At 37.3% G+C, this 21,785-nt stretch overlaps 1 pseudogene; it reads left to right on the plus strand.

Moving 5' to 3' along the window:
- Positions 1-21,785, plus strand: part of LOC109066033 — a 168,256-nt pseudogene that overhangs the window by 65,722 nt on the left and 80,749 nt on the right.

The following is a 21,785-nucleotide window of genomic DNA, read 5'->3' on the forward strand; positions in this document are numbered from 1 at the left end:
AGCGCAAGAACAAAATGGCCGCCATTCAGCTCTAGTCGTCTAACTCCACCTGACCGGCGCCAAGAGTGCGCATAGCGTTCCTCTCAATTATGTTGAATAAGTGCGACGTGAAATGGGTTGTGCAGAGACAGAAAGCACGTTTTTTTAGTTTGGAGCAATAACATCTTGCTTTGACAGAATGAACAGAATAACATGGCAGTACTGCTTTTTTTTATTGAGCCACAGAAGGGAAAGGCCGACAGTAAGAATTTAGGTCCTGCTATTAGTATTGATCTCTCTTTCTCATTTATCTTCTCACCAGGTTCTCCATCAGTGAGAGGGCGTGAGGGAAGGAGTGCCCAACATTCAAGCTCCCGCTGACCCGCACTCCCCCCACCACCCTTCGCTCCATCCACAGCATGGCTCTCGCTCTCTGGTTCCTCTTTACCTGCACCATCGCCCTGAGCAACGTCAGCCCCTCTGCCCAGGGTTCGTACTCAACCTACTCTTCTTCAGATCATTGCTGAATTTGTTGTTGTTGGTTTTGGTTTTTTTCTGGAATTTCTAATGCCATTTTCAAACATTTTGTGGTAACTTAAGGCTATGTACACCAACGCAGATGCAAATGCTTGGCCAACACAATGGAAGTTTGAAGTCCCATTATACATACATTTTCTGTTACTGTGGAGGTAACCTCTGTGCTCAGGGGGCGATAGAGAAGCCTTCTAATATATTTGCCGTTAAAGGCAGGCTAGGTGATTTGGTTCAAAAACATTTTGTTATGCTGGTTGAAATGTATTTATATTATGCTTTCAAGCTTTCTTGCTATTGCTAGCCTTTCCGAAATTGTACACCCTTAAGCCAACCTTTAAGCCAGATCTTTTACTATAGAAATAGAAAATGTATTAAAAAGGATTATCTTCATTCTGATTCCATGAAAGAGAAAACTCACTACAGTTTTGGAAGTTTTCACTCACTTGCAAAGAACAACTTTATTGAATGAAAATTCAGTGTACAGTGTTTGTTTCACTTAAATTTGTTGTTTTTTGCAAATTATAAATCAAAAGCTGTAGTCAATCAGTTTTCAATAGCGATAACTTCTGTGAAACCCCATTGTACTTGCCTGAGCGAACAACCTGACTTTAAAGTTAGAAAACTTTAATTAAGGATTCAACTCACATCAAAATCAAATCGAATAGGACAGAAGGCAAGTTAAAAGAAATGGTACAACTTACTGAAATGTACCATGTCTCATGCAATTGCTCAGTCAGTGTATCAACCTCATAAAGATATAAATAAAAATGCTTGTAAACAGTGTCATGTAGTGTTACACTAATTTCAGAAAACCAATTCAATCTCCAAATCTCGCTAAAGCTCTCTACAGGAGCATTTTGTTAAATATATGCAGTACATTACATATACATAATATTTTTCACTTAACCTGTTAGTGATCTCATTTATTGTGTTTAAATAAATCTGTTTATAACAACAGAATCCCAAAAACATTGGAGTTATATAGTTATATGAATAAAAAGATATATAACTGCCATATGTGCAGTTTACATTATATTATCTAAATGTTTTTTTGTTAATTTTAATCTTTATTATTAATTTACCAACTGACAGGCTTCCCTAAATGTTCACAGCATAAGTTGAGAGATTGAGAAAAATGACCCTTAGTGTACCTTTTAAACATTCAGATAAATCATAAGGGAATCGAAATCTGAACTAAACCTGAATCAAGAGCTTGTGAATCAGAATCAGATTAATTTGTGAAATCTGTGTCCAAACCTGAACATGAGTATTGTTCTTTGGTTCAGTCCTCAGTTCACAACAAATTTCATACTAATAAAAGAAATCAGTCTTTTGAAGAGAACACAAAAAATAACTATTATTAAAACAAAAGAACTGACTTTATACGAATACCTGTAAGTTAGAATGGAAGTGCCAAGTCAGACTGGCATATACTGGTCTCCTCAGCCCCTATAAATGGATGTGAGTTGTCAGAGAGTGTGGTGGATGGAGGGACCCATGTGGCAGTAAAGCTGGTGTGGATGTGATGGGCCTTAGGTCTGGGGATGGGGGGAGGTAGCGGGGGTCTGTCCAGCTAGTGCCCTTCCACTCCGACACCACCGCACCATCTGCTGCTCTGCGGGGCCCGTGCCAGGCCCAGAGAGCAGGGGAGCGTGCAGCGTTTGCTTGTCCAGGTGTATTTGGTGGCCGCTGTATTTCCTGTGTTTATTTTTTCTGGTTCTTCTGCTGTGAATTGATGTGATGTACTCAGTGTTCCATTGGACACGTTTTGGCTCCAGGCACGGAGCTGCTTCATCAATGTGTTGTACATGTGTGCGTGTGTGTGTGTGTGTGTGTGTGTGTGTGTGTGTGTGTGTGTGTGTGTGTGTGTGTGTGTGTGTGTGCATGAGTGCCTCCAGCTGTCTCTGTGACCTGGCTCTGGATTAATAATGCATTAATAATCAATTGAGTTTTATCAAGGTTGTGCTGCTAGCGCAAGGCAATTTGGAGAAATAAGGAAGCCTTCGTTCCTCTATGGGCTCATTGATCGCCTTGTGTTGCCATTAAAGCATGCCGCAAATAACACACACTCACACAGAGCACATAATTCTGTTTCTCATTTCTGCTGTTCTCATCTTCTTTGAGTGTGTGTGTGTGTGTGTGTGTGTGTGTGTGTGTCTGTGTGTGTGTGTGTGTGTGTGTGTACAGTATATATATATACGGTGTATATAAGAGACTGAAACTGGTTGTCACAATTTTATACTCCAATGAATAAACACAGACACACACATAGACTATAAATATATACATTTATAATGTTACAAAAGATTGCCATTTCAAATAAATGCTGTTCTTTTGAACTTTCTGTTCATCAGAGAATTCTGAAAAACAGCTTTCAGCAGAGACAGACTGAGGTAATGGCTGCAGAAAATTCAGCTTTGCCAGCACAGGAATACATTACATATTATTTATTGCAAAGGTTTATAAAATAATTAAATTAAATTAAATTAAATTAAATTAAATTAAATTAAATTAAAATGTGATCATACAAAATTTTATTACATTTTAAATGATTAAAATGTCTTGCTGACATTTCTGACCTGCACTTTTTTAAATATATAAAAGAAAATGTGATCATACAAAATTTTATTACATTTTAAATGATTAAAAATTCTTAGAACATTTGGGGATAGAGGTAAAGATATTGGGTAATCATTATTTTTTCTTAAAATTACAATTAGTTTTTGAGGTCTGCACTGTGATCCTTAAATAGTCTTTTAATGTCATCAGACATGGTAATCATGGTAAAAGTGTATGATAGTCATTATTTTTTTGCTCAGAAAAAAAAAAAAAAACAAAAAACAAATTAAAGGTAAAAAAAAAAATATTAATAATATTTCTGAAAGTATACTGAATAATTTCTACAATTTCTGGCTCACTAATCAAATATGCTACTCTGTGATTTGAACTCATTTGTACAGATTTTTTTTTTTTTCTTGCTTTATTTGAAACAACAAACTGGTGGAGTTCATGTAGCTCAAGTGCTTTTGAAATTAAATCAGAAGTGGATAAAAGATGAAATGCATGTTCATTTGTCAAACTGTTATGATGACCATATAATTTTGGTGAAAAAAAAAAGCACAACAAGCCTTAGATTTTCTGACTTTACTGTACATGTGTGGCTAGTTGAAAACTAAACATACATACTGTACAGTAAATGTTTTAATTACTGTTAACTTTGTGGTTTACTAATCTAAAAGATGGATGCTGACATGCTCTTGTTAAAAAAAACAAAACAATGCATGCTCTAATTGATGCACATATTAAAAGCTTGATTTGATAGAGTGGAATTTATATAAATATTATTATTATTATTATTTTTTTTTTTTCAGAATATATGATTTGTCATATATTCACTTTGTTTGACAGTTCCAGGTTTTAGCTTAGAACAATGTGACAAATTATGTTGCAATCCAAAGCAAATAAATTATTATATTATTTCTCTATGGACTCAAATACGTGCCATACAGTTTTCATTTTTTCATTTTTTCTTTTTTTTCTGAATTTCAATGTTTAAATGTCAAAACTAATAATCACAAATTGCTCATAGGCATGCTTATGGACCTACACTTTTTAGACGCTGTGTGTGTATCTGTGTGTGTGTTTGAGTGCGTATATGGACACATACAGTACTTACTTCCTCTGCAAACACACTTCCTCTCCAAAACTTCTCACATTCTGATCCCCTTAATACTTCCTTTTGTCCACAGATTTTCACAGTCTAATTTCTTCCTTTGTACAACACTGTCTAGTACTCTACAGCTCACTCAAACACTCTCCAGTGTGTCTCATGCTTTTACTCAGTCTAATACTCTGACGCCTCCATGTAACGCTCTCACATCTGGCATAAAATCACTTCTCAGTCTGATGCTCACCCCTTGATCTCACACTCTTGATTTGCAGTGGAATATTCCCACTCTGCAGCCTAGTACTGTCACTCTTCACTCTAATGCAAACTCATTTGTCAAATATTCTCCTGCAAAGACTTAATTTATGGCTTTTCTGTTGAGTGAGACCTTGAGATGTTGAGTGACACAAATTAATGTCGAACATCGCTCACCGTTGATGCCGGGAGCATGGATGGTTTCATGCCGCTCTGAAATGTCGTAGGGTAAGCAGCACTGCCGGTGATTGTCGTGTCGTTTGATTGGTTCGCTGAGTGGAAAGATTTCCATTCTACTTTCGAAGGGTGTAATCAGTTTGAAGTCAACACGAAGTGCTGTTTGCAACCCATTTTACATCTGTAATCGGATGTATTTCTGAGTGAAACAAGATGTTTGGCAAAAAAAAAAAAAGTGTTGTAAAACTTCAAATCCTTTAGTAATTGATTTGATGGTGAATAGTGTATAGTATGATGGGGCGAAAGAGGTAGGAAAATGTTATGTTGCAAGCAAGATTTGAATTTGTATTCCTGCATGAGCACCATGGCTCAGAGAATATGAGCTTGCTAACCACTGCACTACAGCACTGACAGAAACTTTTGCCTAGTATTTTTTGCTTGGCTGCTTGTCACAATTGATTTATTGATTTGGCAGTAGTTTTCAAGTATCACTTTCTGTAGCTTGTCCACTATCCACTCAAGAAACATAAATTAGACTTGGTACTCTAACACCACAGTCTAAAAGAGTTATTTGTCAGATTTGTACTTTTGTCAAGACGTTCCAATGCAAAAAAAAAAAAAAAAAAAAAAAAAATGCAGTTTAAAGTGTAATCACCTGGTTAAACTAACACAGTGAGATGAACTACTTCTCTAAAGAAAGGCTATTCTGACCTCAAAGTCTTTATCTTTTGATGACCATTTGAAAGTATCTGTGTATTCTCAAATCTGAATCAACTCTCAACAAAAAGATACAAAACTGCCACTGAAAGTTTTTTTTTTTTCAAACGCTAGTAGTTTGTACTTTTTAAGGTACCAATATGTGTCATTTGGGGGTACATAAGGTTTAGCTTTTGTACCTAAGGTAGTCTCGCATAGCCAGACCTTCAGACTGACTGCTGAAGGTCTGGAATCCATGGCAGCTTTTTTGGTTTGTTTCGTTCAGCGTCATGTTTCATGGCGTTAAAATATCGCCACAATAACAGACCGGTGTGTAAAAATCTTGGACGTATTTTAAAGATTCTATGCCGTGAACTTTAAATATTTCACATACTTTTGAAAACCCAGCGTTTACTTGATCCTGATAAGCACTCGTCATCACAGTTGTAAACATTACGGCTTTCTTTTTTCGTGATGTGTGGTTTGGCGGCACATCATCTTTGTTTCTAGGTGGAACGTTAAAGAACGTGACACACACATCTCCCGGAAATCCTGTATAATTCAACCAACCCGATGATGACTTTGATACTCCTGAAGTGTTTACACTTTTGTGTCCCATATGCATCAGACATTTAGCCAGCGGTCTGTGGGCATGATGTCTGAGGCTGAAACTATACCTAAGGGTACCACCCATAGTGACAGTTTTTTTTTTTTTTTTTTTTTTTTTTAGTAGTAGTAGTAGTATATTTTATCAGTATTTTAGTTATTTCAAACCGATCTCATGAGAGAACAACAATTTTACAATGCTGAAATGCTTTGAAATTTAAACTCACAATGTTTTAGCCACATTGCTTTTTTGGCTCATGATGTTCACCCATAAACCTGACCCTGATGAAGACCAAAAACATTTAAAAACGTATGAACGAGATCGTAAAATTACCCACCAATTCTCTAAGCAGTAAAATAGTTACAAATTGCTATGAGTTTATCTGTTTATCCAAATTGCATTTTTAAAAATCCAATTTAACAAGAAAACTGGAACGCAGAATGACTGAAATGCTTTGAAATTTAAACTCACAATGTTTTAGCCACATTGCTTTTTTGGCTGGCTCAGTTAATTAGCTAAAAAAAAAAATACATAGCTGCAGAACTGAACACCCATTAGCAAAGATCGCAGATTTCAAATGATAGGTTCCTGCGGCACTAAAACTGCTCTCCGTTGAGATGAATAGAATGCTAACGGATAGCTTTCTTCGGGTATAATACACCTCTTTGATCTGAACATTGGAAGAGTGCTTGAGAAATCTGTTCGGAAACAACCATCATTTCTGCTATTCCACTTGGTGACTTTGGTGACTTTACAATCCATCTTTAAATAACCTCATTCAGCTCGGTCAGTGCAGTCAAAGTCATGTCACTCTGCGGCCATCTTTGAAACGCCTCTCGGGCATGTAAGTGCATCTCCTATCTCTTTGAATGGGGTAACATCAAATTCTTCAAAACTGTTCACTTAGCTTATGATTAAATTTTGTATTTGAAATTACCAATGAAATCTGACAGCAACTGTGTCATAAATGTTGTTACTTTTGCTCAAATAGCGTTATAAAAAGCTTATTTTTCAGGCTAGATCAGCTAGTGCGCATGCACAGTCCTGAGCGCACATCTCAGAACACTGAATGTTTCTATAGCAACCGGCACTTCTAATGGCAGCTGCAGTGATGTGCTGACTTTATCGATTATTGATTGGCTCTTTCATTCAGAAGGCGGGGCTTGCTGCGATTGAGTGGCCATATTGAGCGTTGCATTTTTCCCCATTCAAAACTATACGAGTGACACGTCTTGGGTATTCTATAGTCTTTGGTGCAGTTCACCATCACATTGCAGTACAGCACTTTATGTAGTTATGTCTCGTCTGGAACATGTCTCAGATTCTGCCTGCAGACTGTCAAAGACACAGAAGCAGACAAACACCCCTTGTAAACAAACAGCCAAAGTAGCTGCTTCCTGCGCTGCTTGCAAATGTTCAGATAGGCTGTGAAACAGCATTAGTGTTCTTTAATGGGGTGGCGTTCAGACCACTCATGGGTGCATGATGAAGCCTTGACATGGTGGTTACATTAAGTGCTTGTGTGTTTATTTATCTGTGTTTGTGTGTGTGATTGCAGCAGCAGGCCCTCTGACTGCTCCAATCTGTCCTCATCTTACACACACTAAAGTCCTCACTTCATGGTCGCTCTTGTGGAAAGACCTGCGGTCCTGTAGTGTGCGCATGCACACTTTTTCTCTCTTTTTCCTCCTCTTTTTGAGTTCTCATTCAGCTCTAGAGGACCAGCTGTTTTGCTGTATTTTTCTCCAAGCTCTTTCCTGCCTGAATGTTTAATGAGAGAGGAATTTGTTTGGGCTGCATGGATGCAGCATTCATGGGCTTTTGAAGCAGTGAGGGTTGAATTCATACATGTATTGGCTGATTTTAATGCATAAATAAAGCAGTGGCTCTGCTGCTTAATCAGAGCATGAATGCAGTTGGAAGAGGAGTCTTACTGTTTGCTCAATGTGTGATGCTTTAAAAGAAAATCTGCGATGTTGAATTTAGTGTGCTGCTGTTGCTATGATTCACACTACTCTTGGGTCTCTGTTTAGCATATACACAGAAAATTCACTCTTTTTCCTCTAATTCCTTCCATCTCTCATCAAATGTGCTTTTTTGTTGTTTCTCATCTTGTCTTCTCTTTTCATGTTGTCTGTCCTCGTTTTGTCTCGTTTCCTCTTCCATTTCGTATGTCATCTCATGTTAGCTTTTTTCCGCCTTTCCACATTTTGTATCTTTTTGTCTCCTCTCCTCTCCTCTCTCCTCTCCTCTCCTCTCATTTACTTCTTCTCCTCCTACTCCTCTCCTTTACTTCCTGTGCTCCTCTCCTCTGCTTTTGTCTTTCTACTCATGTTTTCTTTTCTCCTCCTACTTTTCTCCTTTACTTGTGTCCTGTGCTCCTCTCCTCTTCTTTCTTCTCCTTCTCTACTTTCTTCTTTTCTTGTCTTTTTCTTTTCTTCCTCTACTTTTCTTTATCTCTCCTCTCCTCTCCTCCCCTCTCCTCTCCTCTCCTCTCCTCTCCTCTCCTCTCCTCTAATCTAGTTAATTATCCTCTCCTCTATTTGTGTCTTGTTTTCTCCTCTCTTCTCCTCTTGTTTCTCCTCTCCTCTTTTTTGTAGTTGTGTCTTTTTCTCCTCTTCTCTCCTCTTTTGTGTTGTTTCACCTTTTTCCTTCTCCTCCTTTCTTTTTTGTCTCCTTTTCCTCCCCTCCCCCCTCTCCTTTCTTTTCTCCTCTCCCTCCCCTTCCCCTTTCCTCTACCCTTTCCCTACTTGTTTGTCCTTTCTCCTTCCCCTTGTTCTCCTCTCCTCTCCTCTCCTCTCCTCTCCTCTCCTCTCCTCTCCTCTCCTCTCCTCTCCTCTCCTCTCCTCATGGCTGTTGGTGTAAGAGCACCATGTTCTTCAAAGCGTGAGCTGAGAGCAGTAGATCACAGACAGGTCTGTGCGAGTGAAAGGTTAATGGATGGCCTTTGAATATATATTGGGAGTGTGGGAGGAGGGGGGCGAGCGAGAGTGGCGGTGGTGTGTTCTTTCAAATGGCCCTTTGAAGATGCTTTTCTCTTCTGTCTCTGTGTGTGTGTCTCCACTGATGAGAGACAGAGGCCGCGCCTGAAGCCCTGCATTATCTGCTGTCTGGTCTGGTCTGAACATTTTCTTTTATTCATTTTGTGTATGTGTGTGTGCTGTGGGATGGGCATTATGGAGACGTCTGGTTTTCACACCAGTGTGTGAGTGTCATCACTTTATTCTGGTATGTACTGATGTTGCATTTACACGTTTGATTATGTCATGGAGTGTGTGTGTGTGTTTGTTCATGTTCTCTCCCACAATTTAATTATTATCAGCTGTAGTCAAAGGCAGACAGACAAAATGTGGCCAAATAAGGGGACATAAAAACAGGAACACCCATCCCCTTGAAGCACAACTATTTGAGACTGGAGTAAACAAGAGACACTTTTGTGATAACAGGTACATCACTATGAGTGTTTGTGCAAGAGTACATTATCTGGTGCACACAATTATATTTTCACCCTTCATAGGTGCAGGTGGTAAAACCGTTTTATACTTAAAGAAGTGAATACTACTTTTGATGAGATATTTACTCTCATAAGATGACTTGAGTCATATTAGCGACCCATAAAATATGTTTTTTTATGTGTAAGGTTGGCTAGCAGATGCTACTGAATTTAACTTTGTAACCCCTTTATTACTAGACACTTCTGGTTTCAGAAAAAAAAATAAAAAAATAAAAAAATAATAATGAGTGAAAACCGGCTTTGGCTTTGGTACTTAAGAAAAATAAATAAATAACAAAAAATAAAATGGAATAAAATTCACTGTAAATCAGTATGAAATCCAAGACCACTATTGTTTTGCCAAGCATTATCCAAAACTACTTTGTGCTATGTTAGATGTCATATTTGTGTAAAAATATCAAATTTTAGAGTTTATTCTGCATCAAAGGACCCAGAAAATATAATGGTTTCAATGGGAATGGTACTTCACAATGACAAGGAGGAAAATTTGCAGAGATCTGGGAAAGTCATCTAGTTGTAATGCTATCTGGACACTAGCCAGATTATAATGACTGCATACTGATTGTATAAATGTTGAATGTTTGATGCAATCATTTGCCAAAATCTTTCGTTTGTGTTTTACATGAAGATTACACGAAGCCACTGCTTAAAAATGTGGTTTACATAGACTTCCTTAAAAAAGAGATTTATATACATTTTAGTCAGAAAAGTTACTAAAAACATCTGCTGAGTGACACACACAATGGATGTGGATTTCACTCTAAAAATGACAACATGTGGATGAAAACAGAAGCATCAAATAGACGTTAAGGCATTGTGCTTCCGCTACCAGGTTTAGAGAGTGAAGAAACAACTCGATTTAAGGACAAGGATCTGACAAATCCATCGAAACTGTCTTACTTTGTTTCTCCTTGACTTACGCACTCCACTCTCCCCTCTTGGCCTACTTGCTCCCTCCCTCTCCTCTTTTTGATTAGGGAAGGCAGTATTGAGTTTCCATTTATATCCGTTTATAATGCGGCTGCCATTAGCTTATGACAGGCCGGACTAACCTAAGTCTCTAGTGGCATTATGCCGCTGGTTTTATCCTTTGCCCTATGAAGTAGTTTTATTACCTCTACGCAAATGAAATCATAGGACTCGGAGACTGTAGCATGCCCTGAATTACTCCCTCTCTCTCTTTCTCTTGCTGGCTATATTTCACAATATGGGGGCAGGAACAGAGAATGGATAAAACACTGACGCACTGGTCTCAGGAAGGCTTTAGTCTCAAGGTGAGACATTGTTTGGGGTAAATGTGTTTTATCACAAGGTAAGTGTGATGGGTTGGTCATGTTGCGCGAGTCACATCCTGTCCTCAACAGGAAGTGCATGGCACTCTGTGTGGCTGGTCCCAGCTCATTAGTCTCTCACTCTGAACGAGTCATAATCTTAATCCTAGTGGTTCCAGGTCTCTCTCGGCCTGGTCATGAGGCTGACGGAAGGTGCGGAGACACAGAGTGTGGGGTGTGATGTGTCGCGCTGGGAGAGGCGTGTGGTGTGATGTGGACACATGGGTGTTTTTTTTTTTATTGAAACGAGAAATGCAAAGCACTGCTCTGCAATAAGGTTCTTCGCTGCTGGTTGTTATAGACAGCCGGAGAGCTGGGGACAGACTGTAAAGAGAGAGACCAGCGATGCTTGTGGAAGAGAGACACAAAGTGACCTTCAGCCTTTTCTGCTGAAGGTAAAAGTGTTTTTGTTTTTAAGTCTGTTTTCTCAGCTTCTCTTACTTGGTTTCACTATTTCCATCTCAGCTTGAGCAGATTTAATGTGTGTGCATGTGCCTCTGGTACTCTTTGACTTTCTCTTTATGTGTTTGAGCATTTGCCTTTTGATGGACAGAAAACTTTTTTTTTTCCCTCCAGAAATTGTTAGTGCTTTTCTCTGCAAAACCTACTTCCAAGATGCTGGGATGGGTGTCAGGTAGTTGCTTTGTAGCTCATCCTCCTATAATCATTTGATGTATAGAATATTCATAATGTTACATGATCAACTGCTAAAATCTGCTTTCGCACTTTGGCACCGAGCCAGAGAGATACTCACTCAAAACTTACATCAAAACTATTCAGTGTTTTCAACTGCATAAAGTTTCAGACATTAAATATACTCAAGCATAGGCAATGACACTAAAACCCACACCCAACCCCAACCCATCCCGCCATGGAAAACTCACATGCAAATGTCTACATAAATTATTTGTTTCAGCTAGCCATAAGCAAATAATAACTTAAAATGTTTTATCAAACTTGCAACAAACAAGGATCTTAAGTTACAATATATACGTAAGAAATTCCTAGAAAACTTATTGAGAGCTTTTGTAGCCTAAATAATGTATTCTGTAAATACTGCAATATTGTTAAATTATGATTGACATGACAAACTTACACCTTTTATTTATTTTCGGTTACTGAAACTGAGCTATAGACACAGTACAGTAAATTCACATGAAACATACTTACATCTTCAACAGTCGGCTGAATAAAAGTATCATGAACGCTACGGTTGAACCTACGGTTTGGTTGGAAACACACCTTTTAATTATTATTTTTTTTTTTTAGATTAATCTCTACATGAACAAATGATGACTTAAACAAAATATTCTCACTTAACAATTAGCTAAAATAGAACAAATAATTATATTGCAAGTAATTTACAAACATGGATACAAGATGGACACAGACACACACAAAAAAATGATATAAAACAAATTGACAGCTTCTAAGAAAAATACTTATAATAAGCTTTTAATAGCAAATGACTAGAAATGCATACTTAAAAAAAAAAAAAAAAAAATCAGCTGTATATAAATTATAACTCAAAACATTTTGACATTCTTACTCAGCCGTATGATTAATTAAAATCCAACAAATAATTCACATTCCTCCTGATCTTCAGTTACAAAAATGGATTTTTATCACAAATTAGGTTTAATGTCAACAAATGAAATTACCCTTTTATGCTATTTCATCTTGTTATTCGACCTGAAAATATCCACGAAAGCTTGCATGGTGTTAAAACAATAACCAACCACTCAACCAGCCACTGGCCACTTATTTTCATGTCTTTACAAAAGTGGATGAATTTGCATGTAGTAAATCTGACAGTGCCGAAAAGTCACCTTAAAAAAACTCAAAACCGGGGCTCTGCTAGAATATTTTAAACTTGCGAATTATCATGTAAAAATCATCTCAAACCAATGGCACTGTATGTTGAAAGCATTTTAGGAAAAGAGTGATGTTACTAATAAATGTACGCCTGATAAAGACATGCTGTGTGATTATGCAGTTAGATCTGAAGTCAAACTCAATTTTGATCGACAAACTCGATTAAATGTATCACTGTGGACTGTAGATCAGTGATAAGTTTATGTTCAATGATATTCAGTGGCATAATAGTATATTTATTTTCTGTAAAGTTGCTTTGCAACAATTTGTATCGTAAAAAGTGCTATACAAATAAAGTGGAATTTAATTGAATTATATCTTCAATTATTCATATGGGGGTAATTGTATTCATATGGATATGTGATTGATTGCACATTTTGATTTATTAATCAGCATATATCAGCAGTAATTTGCTTCAAATTTGTAATTGACGACCCTAATATTGAATACTAAAGTGATTGCTGTATTTGCTACAATCTTGGAGTAGTGTGTTACTGAGTGCTTGACTGGAAGGAAAATTGCAAACACGAATCATTTATTTGGCCATTTAAACAGACTTGCAAGAACTAGACTAATAAGAATTGTTTGGTCATATACAACTTATTTTCGAGAGGCCAAACCTGCTGACACGTGGGCCCCTCTTTGAACCGTTCACATCAGTGTAGTGCTGGCGTGGCAGTCATGCCGGCTCTAATAGTGCCAGTTTCCAAAGCTTGAGCTGTGTGCTAATGAGCAACTGAGCGATTAAGTGGTGCCTGGAGATGCATTGAAAGAGGAAGAAGAAGCTGATGGCATCCACACTCGACCGGTCTGCAGTATCTTTATCCCTCACAACCTGCCTTACAGATCTGTCTCTTACTATTAGAACTGCTAATTGCTTAATCAATCATGGCTTCATTAATTGATAGGCAGCTCTGATAATCAGGTATTTTAAACTCAATTCAATTGATTGACTTTAATATTTTTTACAGCTTTAGGAGTCTGTCGGCAGATGAATTATTTAGTGGTAATCGTTCCTTGTCCTAGTGCACAGCATAGAGAACTCAAGTGACACGTGACAAATGAATGATCTGTGTAGGTGAGCGCTAATGTATCACACTTAATTAGAAGAATTTTCTTATTCCTCTATGGAATTTTCTTTAATTTAAAGGTTAAGCAGGTTTATTTTTTTTTTAAGTAATATTATTTCCCTACAAAGATTAATGTACTTATTAATTTAAATGTAATATTGTTAGGAATTTTAGTTAAAAAAAAAAAATAAAAAAAAAAAAAAATAAATATATATATATATATATATATATATATATATATATATATATATATATATATATATATATATATATATATATATATATATTATATCGTAGAGAGAACTCCTGCCTACTTTCCTGCAATATAGTAAATAGTAGTATGTCCGAATTCATAGTATTCATAAAACAGTTTAGATGAGTTTTTGAAGTGCACATTTAATAGACATTTAATAGACATGAGGCCATGGGAGAGGTGTTGTGAATGGCAGTGGAGTAATGCAGCTGACACTGTAGGCCGCATGACAGATGCAGTACATCCAGATTTCATTCACACTCATGCAATAACATACTTTTGTATCAATGAAATGTAGTAGCTACTCAAACTGTTTGCAATTTTGGATGCAGCTTCTCTCACATCATGACAAAACACCTTCATGATAAAAGTATGGCCATTTTTTTTTTTTTTTTTTGTCTAATTAATTACATGATGTGCCAATAAATCTACAGTAATTAATCCCAAATTAATCATATATCAATTTTGGTTGAGAAATATCCTCCAAAGCATGATTTAAAATTAGAAAAGAAAGAAATTTGTTTTGATTAGAAATTTGATTCAGTGTTGCAAAAACAATGATAATAGCTGTTTTTTATTATTATTATTAATATTGAAATACATTTATTTACTGTATTCCATGGTCTGTCTGAATACTGGATTCTGATTGGCTTCCAGGTTTAATGCACAGGTAGTTCTAAAATAACCTAGATACTAGATCGCTATATTATATTCCTCAGCAACGATGTGGCACTGTTTTTTAAGTAATTAACTGTTTGTAGAGAGAGAAGCGCAGACTCAGCAGGTAAAGCACACACAACTGTCATCTCTCTCTCTCTCTCTCTCTCTCTCTCTCTCTCTCTCTCTCTCTCTCTCTCTCTCTCTCGATCAATAATTAATTGAAATAAATGCTATAATTCATTCAATTAGAAAAACATTTAGTTTGTGAAATTGAGCAAAACCAGACAATATTGTGTCAAAAATGTTACATAATATTAAGAGATATTCGGTGGGAAAAACGGCACTCTTGCTTGTTTGATTTGTATATGACAAAACCCATACAACATTTTTTATACAACCACACAACCTCTACATCTTGAATATTAGCTGCCTAAATGCATTCATAAGCTGCATCACATCAAATCGTTGTCCTGCATCATGTTCGTCAGCAGCAAATGCATGCAATATAAGATAATGGACAGGTCTGGGCTGAGGAGGGGTACTTTACATTTATAAAAACTTGGTAAATTTATTATAAATATATATATATATATATATATATATATATATATATATATAATATATATATATATATATATATATATATATATATATATATATATATATATATACCTTTATTTTATTTTTTTTTATTTTTTTTTTTTTTTTATCTAAGACACCATTATGTTTTGCAACCAAGCCACAAATGCATTCTGATAGTGATTCTCTTTTTTCCCCTCATTTTCTATTGGCTCTTGAGTAATTGTGAAGCTCTTGGAATAGTGTTGGAACCCTGTGGACCTTTAATGAGCCAATCAATGCCATATTTTACCATCTACAACACTAGATACGAGTGTCTCCATTTCTTTTCCCCTGCTGAGTTCATTGTACCCTTCTTTTCAACTGTCTCACCCCATTTGCGTCTTGCCTGTCCTGTCTACTTCTGTCTGTGTCCTTGTCTGTCTGTGTCGGTCAGTGTGTGTGTATGTGTGTGTGCGTTCAAGGCTGAGGGCACGGCCTTTCTACTCCACTCTCTAAACCTCCCCCAGGCTTTAATTACTGCATTTGGATAATGAGTCAAATCCAATCACTCTTCTCCACTGCTCTGAATTAGTATACAGCTCTTATTATGGCAGCACCAGCCCCAGTTTCCTCACACCAGCTGCCCCGCAGTGACACATCTTCATTCCTCGCCCCTCGTTCTTTCACTTCACTTAGAAAAAGGCAGAGGATGGGGGGCGGGGAGCGAGAAGAACAGAAATGCGATGGAAAAATCATTAAAGGGGGAAAATATGAATATGGAGCAGAAAGACCTGTTGATGGGGGGGGAGAGGCTACACACAATGTCCATGCATAGATACTTTTTGAATGAAAGGTGTTGATATTGAAATGAAATTTCCATATTGTGCTGTGTATTACATTTATAAAGTCAGAGCTATGGCCTGCAGGCTAAGTTGAGGAGGCTGTTTTGAAACTGTCGCCTTTTATACAAGCTACTCATCATTACACAAAGCCTTATGATGAGTAGTTAGCTGCATGGGTAGTTACAATGAAACAGTAGAAACATTTCTTTAATACAATTACTTGGAAACACTTGTGAAATAGAAATGTGGTGTATTGAATAAGCACTTGAGGTGTTCTTCAGGTCTTCAAAAAATTTATAAAACTGTACTTGTGGATAATATGAAATTAATTAAATAAAAGGCCACTTAAGTGTACTTAAGTGTTTTAATAATATTGTGCCATGCTCTAAAGAAGGCACACTTACTTGTATGTGTTAAATAACATACTAAAACACATGTAAATGACTTTTTAACTGTATTGTGTTATTTGATATTGCAATTTAAGTATTTAAAATATACTAAATTACAAATTCATCATTAAAAATGTGTAATTACAATACATTTTTAAATACATGACATACAAGTTTCAATATAAATGACATTAAATATTTTACCATAAATGCTTGACAGTACATTCAACAGTTGACTTTAGCCATATTTCAAATACAGTAGAAGTAATTTAAAAAAATGCATATAGATATGTATATGTAAGTCCTATTTAAGTGGGTAAAAAAAATAATAATAATAAAATAAAAAAAATTGCCATTGATTATATATTTAAATATTTAATGCATGTATGTATATGTATATATATAGATAGATAGATAGATAGATAGATAGATAGATAGATAGATAGATAGATAGATAGATAGATAGATAGATAGATTTTCTATATGATAGAAATTTTACAAAACACAGTATGAGAGAGTGAGGACTGTTTTGGGGAATGTGTTTGATTTACCTCAGTTAGCTCAGTTATTAAGCTGCCCACACAATTGAAGGACTTTAAAAACATGTGATGTAGTGTTGTACCAGCCTACACTGTTACTCTGGAAATAGCTTGTTAATGGCTGCTTGCTAAAGTGACAGTATGTTGGAACCTGCAAAGCTGCTGTCACACTACTGAAAAATGTGGTTAAGTTAGTATTGCTGCTTGTAGTTACTCTTCATCATTGATGAGGCACAGTGCTCATGGACGCAATGCCAGTTTGACTTTGGCTTGCCTCATTGTCCGCTTCCGTTTCTTCCAATAATTTCTACACATTTGGGGATAAATAAAAATGGCACAACCAAAATTAAAATGTCTGTAAGCATAAAGCTGTCAGTTCGTACAGAGACTGTCTGTGCAAAACTTTAGAGCCAGAGGACCAGTGATCAATCTGATAAAATCACATATTAAACTATGAATACATGCTCCATTTCATTCCACAAGCACATACATAGTTGTTGGGCTGAGTAGTCAATTAGTTCTACAACTAGCTCATACTTGTGCAGTCTAGACCCAAATCACATGTGCTTGTTCAGTGGCACTGGCGACAGCAGGAGGAAGATTCCTTCATCCACAAACTGTGTACCATTTTATTTGTACTCATTTGTTTCGAATGCCATCCTGTTACGACCAAATCTATTTGTAGTTATGAGAAAATACAGTGAGCAATTTGCATTTACAAAGCATGTTTTAAGCAAACTGCATGGTGAACTTCTGAGATAATCTGTGTTGAATTAGTGTTGGGAGAAAATAATTAAATGTAGTTACTAACCTAACTACATTCAGCACATCACTTCAGTCGTGTGGGACTCCAGTTTGGTTACTCCAACCCTCACCCTAGTTAAACTTCAATCCTTTTGATAACGAATAATGCTATGTTTCACGAATACCCTTGCCTTGCGGTAGGATCTAGAAACTACCCAATGGGAGTTTCAAACTCTGGTAACCTACCCACCATCTCTGACCCAAATGCATTCCAATTACACATTCCAATCACTTTCCAAAAACTGACCCTGAACAAAGATTTCCAGATAATTCTCTTCCAGATATTTACTTACCCAAGGTCATTTTCCTAATCATCTGCAGACCTGCTTATATCAAAAAGGCAAAATGAAAATATAACTATCCTATCTTTTAAATGGGTTCCATCCTTTAGCTCGAGACCTTCCGGCATTTTAATTCGGATTACGAAGATTATTCCCCTCAGTCCAATTTCCCCTACCGATTGGAGATAATGTCTGTGGGAGCAGAATACACTCATAAATGAGAGAATGAGCCTATTAATCCAGTAGCCGTAGTCAAGTTTGGGAGATAACTGGGTGGTTACAGTTGGAGATACGGGCAGATAAAGAGGATGAGAGAAAGGCAGAAATGATTGGGCTGATGTATTTGGCGTAGTTTGTGAGATGGCAACATGCAGTGTGGGACGTACCGGCTTGTTGAAGCTATATGAACATGTGGGTGGGTGGGTGATTGGTTGGCTGTGTGATTGGCCTCCTGTGGCGAGGCAGTGCAGAGCCCAGAGTAATGGTTTAATCAGTGACCAGCAGTATGGAGCTATGTGTTTGCTCCATGGGAATGCTGCGGAAACAAGATTCCATGCTGGCACACTCTAATCCCACTTTGCCTCTTTATGTGTGTGTGTGTGTCATGTAGGCAAAAGGGAATGTGTCTGTTTGAATGCACACCAGAACAGCCTTGTATGAAGCATGTTTACCTCAGCGAATCTCCCAATCATCTGAACCAGCCTGAACCCTTAAATCTACACATTTATGGCAAGATTACGCCATCCATCCCCGCATTGATGTCACCACGCTTGCATGCTGTAGTATGCCTGTGTGACAGCTACACGACTGTGTGATGTATGATGCAGTTACATATGTCCACATTCCATGGCGGCCACTAAGTGCTCAGGGTGTAAGAGAACAGGACGAGGATTACAAAACCGTTGAGTGGGAAACCAGCTTAGAGAGTCACAAGCATGTTGTTAAGTGCATTGGGATGAATGGTTGACATTAGCAGACAAAAGGAGCATGCTTTTAGATCCTGTTCTGAGTAACGTCTGACTTTCACATTGACCTTGGAGTGAAAAGGGGTGGCTCAGAATCAGAGAACTTTACATTGTGGTCATTTCGTCTCTCAAGCAAAGCAATGGAAAGGCAATTTTGTGTCCGAAGCTGAATGGATGTACTTGTTCCATTTGTCCATGTAACAGAGTCTGCACATAACTGTTACTTACAAAAGTGTGCAACGACTAAGCAGGTTTTTTCGAATTGTTGGATTTTTCAGGAAAAAAGTTCTCTCCCTTTGATTGCAAAGTCTTTGAAGCTGCAAGAGCTGAAGGAATGAATATCAGGTGTACTGAGCGCTTCATTGATCAGTTTTTCCTGTGCACGGAACTCTGTGGGTCAGATCCACCCCCTCATCTTTCAGCACAATGGACAGCTCCACAGGTTCCCCCTCTCTATTTGTCAGCACCATGGAGAGCTCCACTGCCTGGTTTTTGTCCTTCTGTCAGTAGAGGCGGCTGGCGGCCATTTTACGTGGCTGGATCTTCAAACTCTTTGAAAGCTCTTGTTCAGATAAAGTATGCCACTCTGAGCCACTCTCAGGCCCTCTCAGCCAGGCACAATGATTAACCCTACAGCACCTACAGCCCTCTTAACGTGTCTCTCTCTCTCTCTCTCTCTCTCTCTCTCTCTCTCTCTCTCTCTCTCTCTCTTAAATTTAGTGTAAATGGCAGATGCCACATGTGGGCAGAAAGGTCCGGCTGTGGGCCTAGGGTCAGTTCTCTCCTCTAGGTGCTGCTTCTGCTCAGGTGTTTGGTTATTGGGTCCCGAAGCGATTTGGACACATGGTAGCTGATTTTCTATTCTGGAGCCTTGCGTTCGGGTGGTGGATGGCATCTGGCTGAGAGCTGTGTGAAGGAGTGGGAGGATGTTAACAGAGTGTGTACGTAACTCTCACAGTTTGTTTGAGCGAGAGGGTAAATAGTTTGCTCCTCAGGACTACGAAGGCTGAAAATATGATTGCTGGCTGTGAAAAAAACCTTGCCCATTTGTCTAATTATTTCTTTCTTTTCCCTTTAAAGGTTTTTTTGTGGGTCATTAAAGTTTGCTGTAATAAAAAAAAAACTCCCTATGCTGTAAGAGTTATTCTTAATTAGCAGGTTTCTTCATGACCTGCTAATTACATCAATAATCTATGCAAGTGCTAGGCTCATTTTAAAATCAACATGTAGTCAGATTTGACCCTGTTTATTTTATTAACAAATGTTACTGAACTTATTGTGCACAATTCATCACTTTATTCCCAAATGTTGTTCATAATTGTTTGTTATCTTCTGCCTCTCTTTCTTTGTAAACCCTAACTTTCTATCCCCCTGCTTTGTAAAATCCACACTTAATGATTCAGTCAATTCATATGTTTAAAATCAGGTCCCACTCCCACAAAATATCCTGTTTCACTCAGAATTCTGCTGAATTACAGTAGTAAAATGGGTTGTGAAGAGTTCATGCTGAATGTTTTTCTCTTTCTTCATGCAGCGTTAAGTCGCTCTGCAATGCCATTTGGTCTTATGCGGAGGGAGTTGGCATGCGAGGGTTACCCCATCGAGCTCCGCTGCCCCGGCAGTGATGTCATCATGATCGAGACGGCCAACTATGGTCGCACGGATGACAAGATCTGTGACGCTGACCCCTTTCAGATGGAGAATGTACAGTGCTACCTGCCAGATGCCTTCAAGATCATGTCACAAAGGTACATCAGTTTTTAGTCTGTTTTAGTCATATTTTTTTTGTCTTTTGATGACCAAATTAGCTTTAAATTTAATCAATAGTTTGTCATTTATTCATTTTATTTTTTTATATTTTTTTGGAAAGTGGCAGCCTACAAAGATGCCATTTTATCACTGATGATAATAAGTGTAACAGAGCAAAAAATTCTATTCTATTCTATTCTATTTTATCACATTTACATTCAACATACCATTGGGGTCAGTATATGCACAGTATGTAAATACTTTTAAATGGTGTTCTTTTGAAGTTCTATTCAACAGAAAAAAAAAAAGATTTTTTTTTTATTATGGTTCCTACAATAATAATAATTAAATATTAGACTGTTTTCAACATTGATAACAATAAGAAGTGTTTCTTGAGCAGCAAATCAGCATATTAGAATGATTTCTGAAGGATCATGTGACACTGAAGACTGGAGCAATAAGGCTGAAAATATAGCTTTACCATCACAGGAATACATTTCATTTTAAAATATATCAAAATAGAAAATATTTTGAAATCATAATAATAGTAAAGAATATTGATGTTTTCATTGTATTTTTGATCAAATACAGTCTTGGAGGGTATAAGACACTTATATAAAAAATCCTAATGATGATTCAGTAAGTGTTTATTGTAACCCACTATACATTTTAATTAAAACCTTTCTGATTATCATCATGAGGAATATTTTTGATCTTGTCTTTGTTATGGGGGTTTTCAACATTAACACTGCATACAGTAGGAGCGAAAGGGTGGTATAAATGTTACAAATGACTCTGACTGTTCATGTCACTGTTTTGTTTTGCGTGCACTGTGTATTCCAGAGTGTATTGATACGGTTGAGTGGTTAAGTGACTGTTTAGTGTGTGCGTTTGAATAATGTGTGTATAACCGTGTGTGTGTGTGTGTGTGTGTGTGTGTGTGTGTGTGTGTACCCCGCCAGCAGTTGCAGTCCCTGTCTGTGCTCAGCATTTGCTTCCTCCGAGACGAGATCAATGATTCCCTCTTCTAGCTATCC

The sequence above is a fragment of the Cyprinus carpio genome, chromosome B3, assembly GCF_018340385.1.
Source record: "Cyprinus carpio isolate SPL01 chromosome B3, ASM1834038v1, whole genome shotgun sequence".
NCBI classification, from domain to species: Eukaryota; Metazoa; Chordata; class Actinopteri; order Cypriniformes; family Cyprinidae; genus Cyprinus; species Cyprinus carpio.